The sequence below is a fragment of the Crinia signifera genome, chromosome 8 (genome assembly GCF_055691185.1).
Source record: "Crinia signifera chromosome 8, ASM5569118v1, whole genome shotgun sequence".
NCBI classification, from domain to species: domain Eukaryota; kingdom Metazoa; phylum Chordata; class Amphibia; order Anura; family Myobatrachidae; genus Crinia; species Crinia signifera.
Window position 1 is genome coordinate 95799005 of NC_139224.1, and position 6428 is coordinate 95805432.

The 6428-nt window shown below is 45.6% G+C and overlaps 1 protein-coding gene across 4 annotated transcripts in view; it reads left to right on the forward strand.

Annotated features, from left to right (window-relative positions):
• Positions 1-6428, forward strand: part of LOC146026277 (complement factor H-like) — a 960333-nt gene that overhangs the window by 348707 nt on the left and 605198 nt on the right. The window lies entirely within an intron of this gene.

Here is a 6428-nt window from a genome sequence, read left to right on the forward strand (position 1 = left end):
TGTGCACAGCTCTCCCGTCTCCGTCTGTCTATGACAGCTACCATCTGTGAATAAGGTTATGTCTACCTCACTTAATGGGCTGTCGCTTATGTCAGGACGTGCTGTTAAGGTCTGATTCAGGTAGGTCATGCAATCATGTTTGTCCTCACCTTCACTAAACTCTGCTTTACCATATTCAGCAACATTCCCATCACCCTCCACCCTTTGTGCCTTGGAGGGCACATGAGGAAGGAATGTGGCTGGGTTTAGTGTGTTGCATCTTTTGATGGTAATATTTACTGGGGCCATCAGCGCCAGTTCCCACTTGGTGAACCGTGCTGAGGACACATGACGTGTTTGGGCAGAATTTAGGAGGGCAGAGACAGCATGGGGAGCATGAACAGTTAAATCGTGTCCCAACACCACGTCCTCACTCTTGCTTACTAATTGTGCTATTGCGGCCACACTTCGTAAGCAAGTTGGGAGTGAGCATGCTACTGTGTCCAGCTGGCCACTGTAGTACGCTATTGGTCGGTTGGCATCACCATGTTTTTGTACAAGTACTCCTGCCGCACACCCAGCTGATTCAGTTCCGTACAGTTCAAAGGGTTTCCCATAATCTGGCATTCCCAGTGCTGGGGCCTTTGTTAGGCTCACCTTTAGTTCCTCGAAAGCCAGCTCAGATTCCTCAGTATGAGAGACCCGATCTGGCTTAGTTGAGGAAACCATCTCTTGTAGTGGTAATGCCAGAATAGAGAATCCTGGGATCCAATTGCGACAGTATCCACACATGCCTAGGAACGTACGGATCTGGTGCTGGGTCTGTGGCAGTACCATGTTCTGAATCGCTTGGATTCGGTCGTCGGTGAGGTGTCTCAGCCCTTGGGTAAGGCAGTGGCCCAGATACTTAACCCTGGTCTGGCATAATTGTAGCTTATCCTTTGATACTTTATGTCCTGTCTCTGAGAGATGCATCAGCAGCTGTCTAGTGTCATCCACTGATGACTCCAGTGACTCAGAACACAACAATAAGTCATCGACATATTGTATCAGTATCGAACCACTCATGGGTTGAAAGGATTGTAAACAATCATGCAAGGCCTGGGAGAAGATGCTGGGGCTGTCTATGAATCCCTGGGGGAGTCGTGTCCAGGTATACTGTACTTCTCTGTAGGTAAAGGCGAACAGATACTGGCTGTCAGGGTGCAAAGGGACGGAGAAGAACGCTGAACACAAATCAATGACTGTGAAATGAGTACAGTGAGGTGGGATTTGCATTAGGATGACAGCTGGGTTTGGCACTACGGGGAATTGGCTCTCAACTACTTTGTTTACCCCTCTTAAATCCTGCACTAGTCTGTAGCCCCTCCCCCCTCTCTTTTTCACAGGAAAGATGGGACTATTGGCCGTGCTGGAAGTTCTAACTAGGATTTCCTGTTGGAGCAATCGTTGGATCACTGGGAATACTCCTAGCTCAACTTCAGGTTTTAAAGGGTATTGCTGTATTTTTGGGGCTATCCTGCCTTATTTTAAGCGGATCTCTACTGGAGCTACATTTGCCATCAGCCCAGCATCCTGTCCATCTTTAGTCCAAAGGGAACTCGGTATTTGTGCTGTAATTTCAGCTACCCTAGATGGATTTGATTCTACAACAGTGGAATACAACATTAGCCTCTGAGGACTGTCCAGCATATCTTGCACTTCTTGTGTAAGATTTTTAGGAGTGTCCAGGAATACCCCATCGGGGGTGCAATAGATGACACATCCCATTTTGCATAGTAAATCTCTACCCAGAAGGTTAGTCGGGGCCGCTGCAGCCAACAGAAAAGAGTGTTTGGTATGCAGAGGCCCGATTGTAACCTCTGCTGGCTTCGTCAGTGGGTAATGTTGTATTTTTCCTGTTACCCCAATTGCTGCTACTGATTGGTCAGTGAAACCCAAGTGAAGAGGAGTGTTGAGAACAGATCTGGCCGCCCCTGTATCAACCAAAAAGGTTTGCCTTACTCCAGCTATGTCAACTTTCACCTGAGGTTCCTCTCTAAGGTGTTGTGTTAGTCTAACTGGCTGTAGGATACAGGTATGACCTGTTTCCTATTGTCTTACCTGGGTTGCCCTTAGTACCGTGTCAGCCATCAGATGGGGAGGAGGCATGTTGCGTGACCTGTCTGTCTCCTCCCATTATCTAGGGGTTGGGTATTTCCTTGTCTCACCCTGGTGAGGCTCCCATTGTCGCCTATGTGTTTTGTAACTCCTGGGGTTTCCTGACTTACAATGAGCTGAGTAGTGACCTTCCCTATTGCAGTTGTAACAGATAATTGGCTTTCTACCTGTGTCCCTGGTGTTTCGTTGGTATGCAGCTTTATTTGGGGCATTTGTAAGGGCTTGGATGCTAACCATCATCAGTTTGTCAGTTTGCAGTTCCCTGTGCTTCTTAATGTTGCGGTCGTGGTCCACAGCAGATTCCCGTAGGGCATCCACTGTCATTCCACGCCAATTTGGGAAAGAAGTTTGGACTCTGGTTCTCAGGTTTTCCCTAAGCCCTTCCACCAGCACAGAGACAATCATCTCCCTCAGGTGGGGGTCGTCCTTAGGCTCGGAGACACCAGTGTATTTTGATACCTCCAGTAAGGCCTTAGTGAAATAATCAGCAGCAGTTTCGCCATCCTTTTGTTTGATGGTGAAAATCTTGCTATATTCCACTGCCGCAGGAAAATACACTCCCAACTGCAAGTTGATTAGGCGAATATTTTCCTGGTTTATCTCATCATTTATCTCCTTGTCCCCTCTCAATCCACTATCCTGAATTAATTTCGGGATGTCTATGTGAGTAGGGAGACAGGCCCTCAACATGATTCTCCAATCCTTGTTGGTGGGCTCATCAGAGTTTCCCAGATCCCTTACAAATTTCCGGCACAATGCCAGATCTTTCCTAGGATCAGGGAAATCTGTAATGATGGACCGCAGCTCTAACCGTGTCCATGGGTTTAGCATGGTCATTTTTCTGGTAGGTATCACACCCTCTCTGTCTGCCTTACCATAGGGAACCTCCAGTGTGCGTACAGGGTATGTTTGTACCACATCCGCATTACTGGGACCTTCTTGGGAGTCGTCTGTGTCTGTGCTGTGCAGTGCTTTCTTACCTGGGTCCATTACTATGCTGTTGGCATCAGCCATCTCCTCTTCCTGTGCTGGAGCCCCAGCAGCAGGTTTTAACCGGTTCAGCTTTTCCCTCAATCATGTTAATTGCATGGGAGACGGCCAGTGCCAACAGCTGCTCGTTTTCCTCTCGGGTTTCCTTATAAGGGGATAAGACAGGGTACAAGTTAGCAACAGGTAAATTACTACTCAGGTCTCGCTTATTAGTCATTAACCCCTTCGGCACATAAGGGGGTGGGGGAGCTGTTGCGGCTACGGTTGCATTTTTATTGTGGCTGATTGTACCTGGCACTGCCAGACATCTGATTCCCCATTGTTCCTGTCCTTCCTTCTGCCACAATTTAAGAATTTCTATGTGCTTAACTCTCTTCTTACGATTGGAGAGTAGACATATTTCATCTTTTACTGCCGATAAGATTTCTGGATCGAAGCTACCAACACTGGGAAATTCTAACTTGCTGCCTTGTGTCATTTTTCTCCATTTATTTTGGTAAACAACTGCTCGTTCACCGTGCTTACAGCACATAATAAAAGCCGCCGATCCTTTTGGTCGGCTTGCTTCCTCCCTAACATGCACGTTATCACAGCGTGACCCGTTATTACCCATAATTACAGGAATAAACGCTCACAGCTTAATAGATACCGGTGGGTTATTACTTGTCTGAGAGCTCCCCAAACACTCACTTCTACAGCTTCCTAGAACAGTCCCACAATCAAGCGGGTGCGAAGGATACGAGGTATGATACTCAATCACCAAGTCTTTCAACTAGCAGCGAACTTCTAGTCAACTTGCAAGGTGCGGCCTAATTTTTCCAGGGTACAACAAACTTGTTTTCCTGTACCCCCAAAAACTGGATTTTCTAAAGTAGCTAATCGGATCACTGGGTTCCGATGTATCTTCTTGTACCCTCCTAGCGGATCAGTTCCACTGAAGGGGCAGTTCCTATGGGCACGTCGTCACGTGAACCCTGTCCTAACTGGACTGTCCTACACTGGACTACACTGCGCTTGAGTCGTGCCGTCACACACCCGTTCGCCTCAGTTATGTTTCACACTGGGCGCTAGTTACACCTTGGTCTTATGCTTATTTTTGAAATATTTCTGTACAGAAAATCTTCCCAGGCTGGTAGCTTTTCACTAGATACTTATGCAGGTATAAATCCCTTATAATAAGCTATAGGAATCTATTAAAATAATGCTTGAGTTGCTTGTTTTTTTTTAAAAAATGAACAAAAAGAAAAAAACTTATTTTCTTTTATTAATCACCGCCTTATCCACAGTATATTACTATACTGTTTAAATAAAGCTAGTGGTTCAATACTGTTCACCTTTGAGTTCCTATGTGTGCTGCATGTGCAGTACCAATGAACAGCCACGTGTGTACGTGCGTTGTTCACAGGCCGCCGATGAAATCGGCCACCCACGTGTTCTATAGTGTATTTGCAAGGTTGCACTCGGGTTTCGCTATACGCAGTAATTGCGCCTAAATGTGGAATAAATCCCTTAACTCCGTCCGAAAGTTACTTATCAAGATGCGAAATAAATCCCGCACTTAATCCGTAAATCACGTACAAAGATGCGAAAATTTCCCGATATGGGCACGTGCGCGCGCACCTTGCGTAATACACAATAGACTCTTTACGTTACTGTAAAAGGCCCAGAACTTATCGCCACGTGGCGGAGTCCCTGGCTCTGCAGTAACTGACAATAAAAGTTATAGTTTTGCACAGAAGGGATCCTCTATGTACTATAATAAAACACAGGCCTTTGTTTCCACGTGTGCGAACTTTATCGCACGTGGCACATATACTGTAATAAACAAGCAACTCAAGACACTATACCCCGTTAAACTACTTGTGGCAGGCAGAAGTACAGTTTACTAAACACTTAGATATGATATGCTTTAAAACACGTGGCTTTCACTTATTGTACTTCGGGTTCAACGCTAGCACTTCCCGAACCCCGCACCGCCGCGGACCTGGCCTATCCAGCAATGGATAATAATACTTCCACCCTTTTGCTGGTATAGGTCGGGCCGCACGCCTGGTACTGAGTTCTGGAATGTGGAACGGCCGGACGATGCCCCCAATTGTTAATGGCGATTAAATATGACCAAAGAAACAATAAGTGAAAAGCGTAGGTTACGTATTATGTCCGTAACCTGCGTACCCTTTATACCTAACTACGTGCGAACAAAACGTAGCGCAGCGTAGTGTACCTTTATGGTGTATTATACACCCAAGAACCAATACCTTAATAAGAGATCCCTTCGCAGTACTTTGTCTCTAATCTGCGAATATACCTTTAAGGACTGTGTCCGTAATATACCTTTATCGCTAAATGCGAATAACAGACACAAACCACAGTATAAAAGTAAGGAGATAAGAACTCCGCAAAAAGGTTGTATTTAAGTCCCTAATGGACAAAAGGGGGTTACAGGAATAAAAGATACAGGTATAACAGGTAATGCAATAGACTAACAATGAATACAATAATCAGACTCTACTAAGGGAAGAAAAACAGATACAGGATACAATCAGCCAACAATACAATAAGAATAAGTACCGTGAATGCAACCGTTACCGTCTCATCAAATATGCGAAGCGCAGTCCGGTCAGAGCTCGCTATCGTTCAGGATTGAACTATAGCCCGGTTGAAGGTCAGGGAAAGAAAGATGTGCCGAAGTGACCGTGGCTGCTCTGGGTCGCCTATCTTATAGGGTCAGAAAGGGGAGGTCAAAGGCCATTCCCATTGGTCAGAGATCGTATGTCAGGTCCACTGTGATTGGGGGTTAGCTGAGGCACCTGGTTTGAATAGGTGCAGGGGAGTGAACTTTAAGAGTCCTTTGTTTGTCGGTATCGTCGTCAGGAATTGTAAATAGCTGTAGAAACCGGTTACATCTAGATTCCTTTGTTATATACTTTCAACCGAAACTGTCTTGGGAATATGGAATTATGTCCATAACTATCGGGCCGTGTCCATTGCGAAATATTCGCAATGACCGGAATACTGCGCATAAGAAACGGAACGGAACGGTACTAAACACTATACAGACAGATGTATGCAATGCTAACTAAGCTATGTGTGGCGTTCTAAACCTTTAACTATATTTCATTTAGTGTAAGTATGTTATTATGAATTTATGTGTGATAGTATGGCTACTCTTCTGGTCCACTTTGTCACACATACTCGGGTATGGAAACTTTATTTGCGCAACTCTGCGAACCAAAATGGCGGCCATACTATCCTAAAATGGCGTGTGTGTAACTCGACTTCCACAACACACAAGGAGC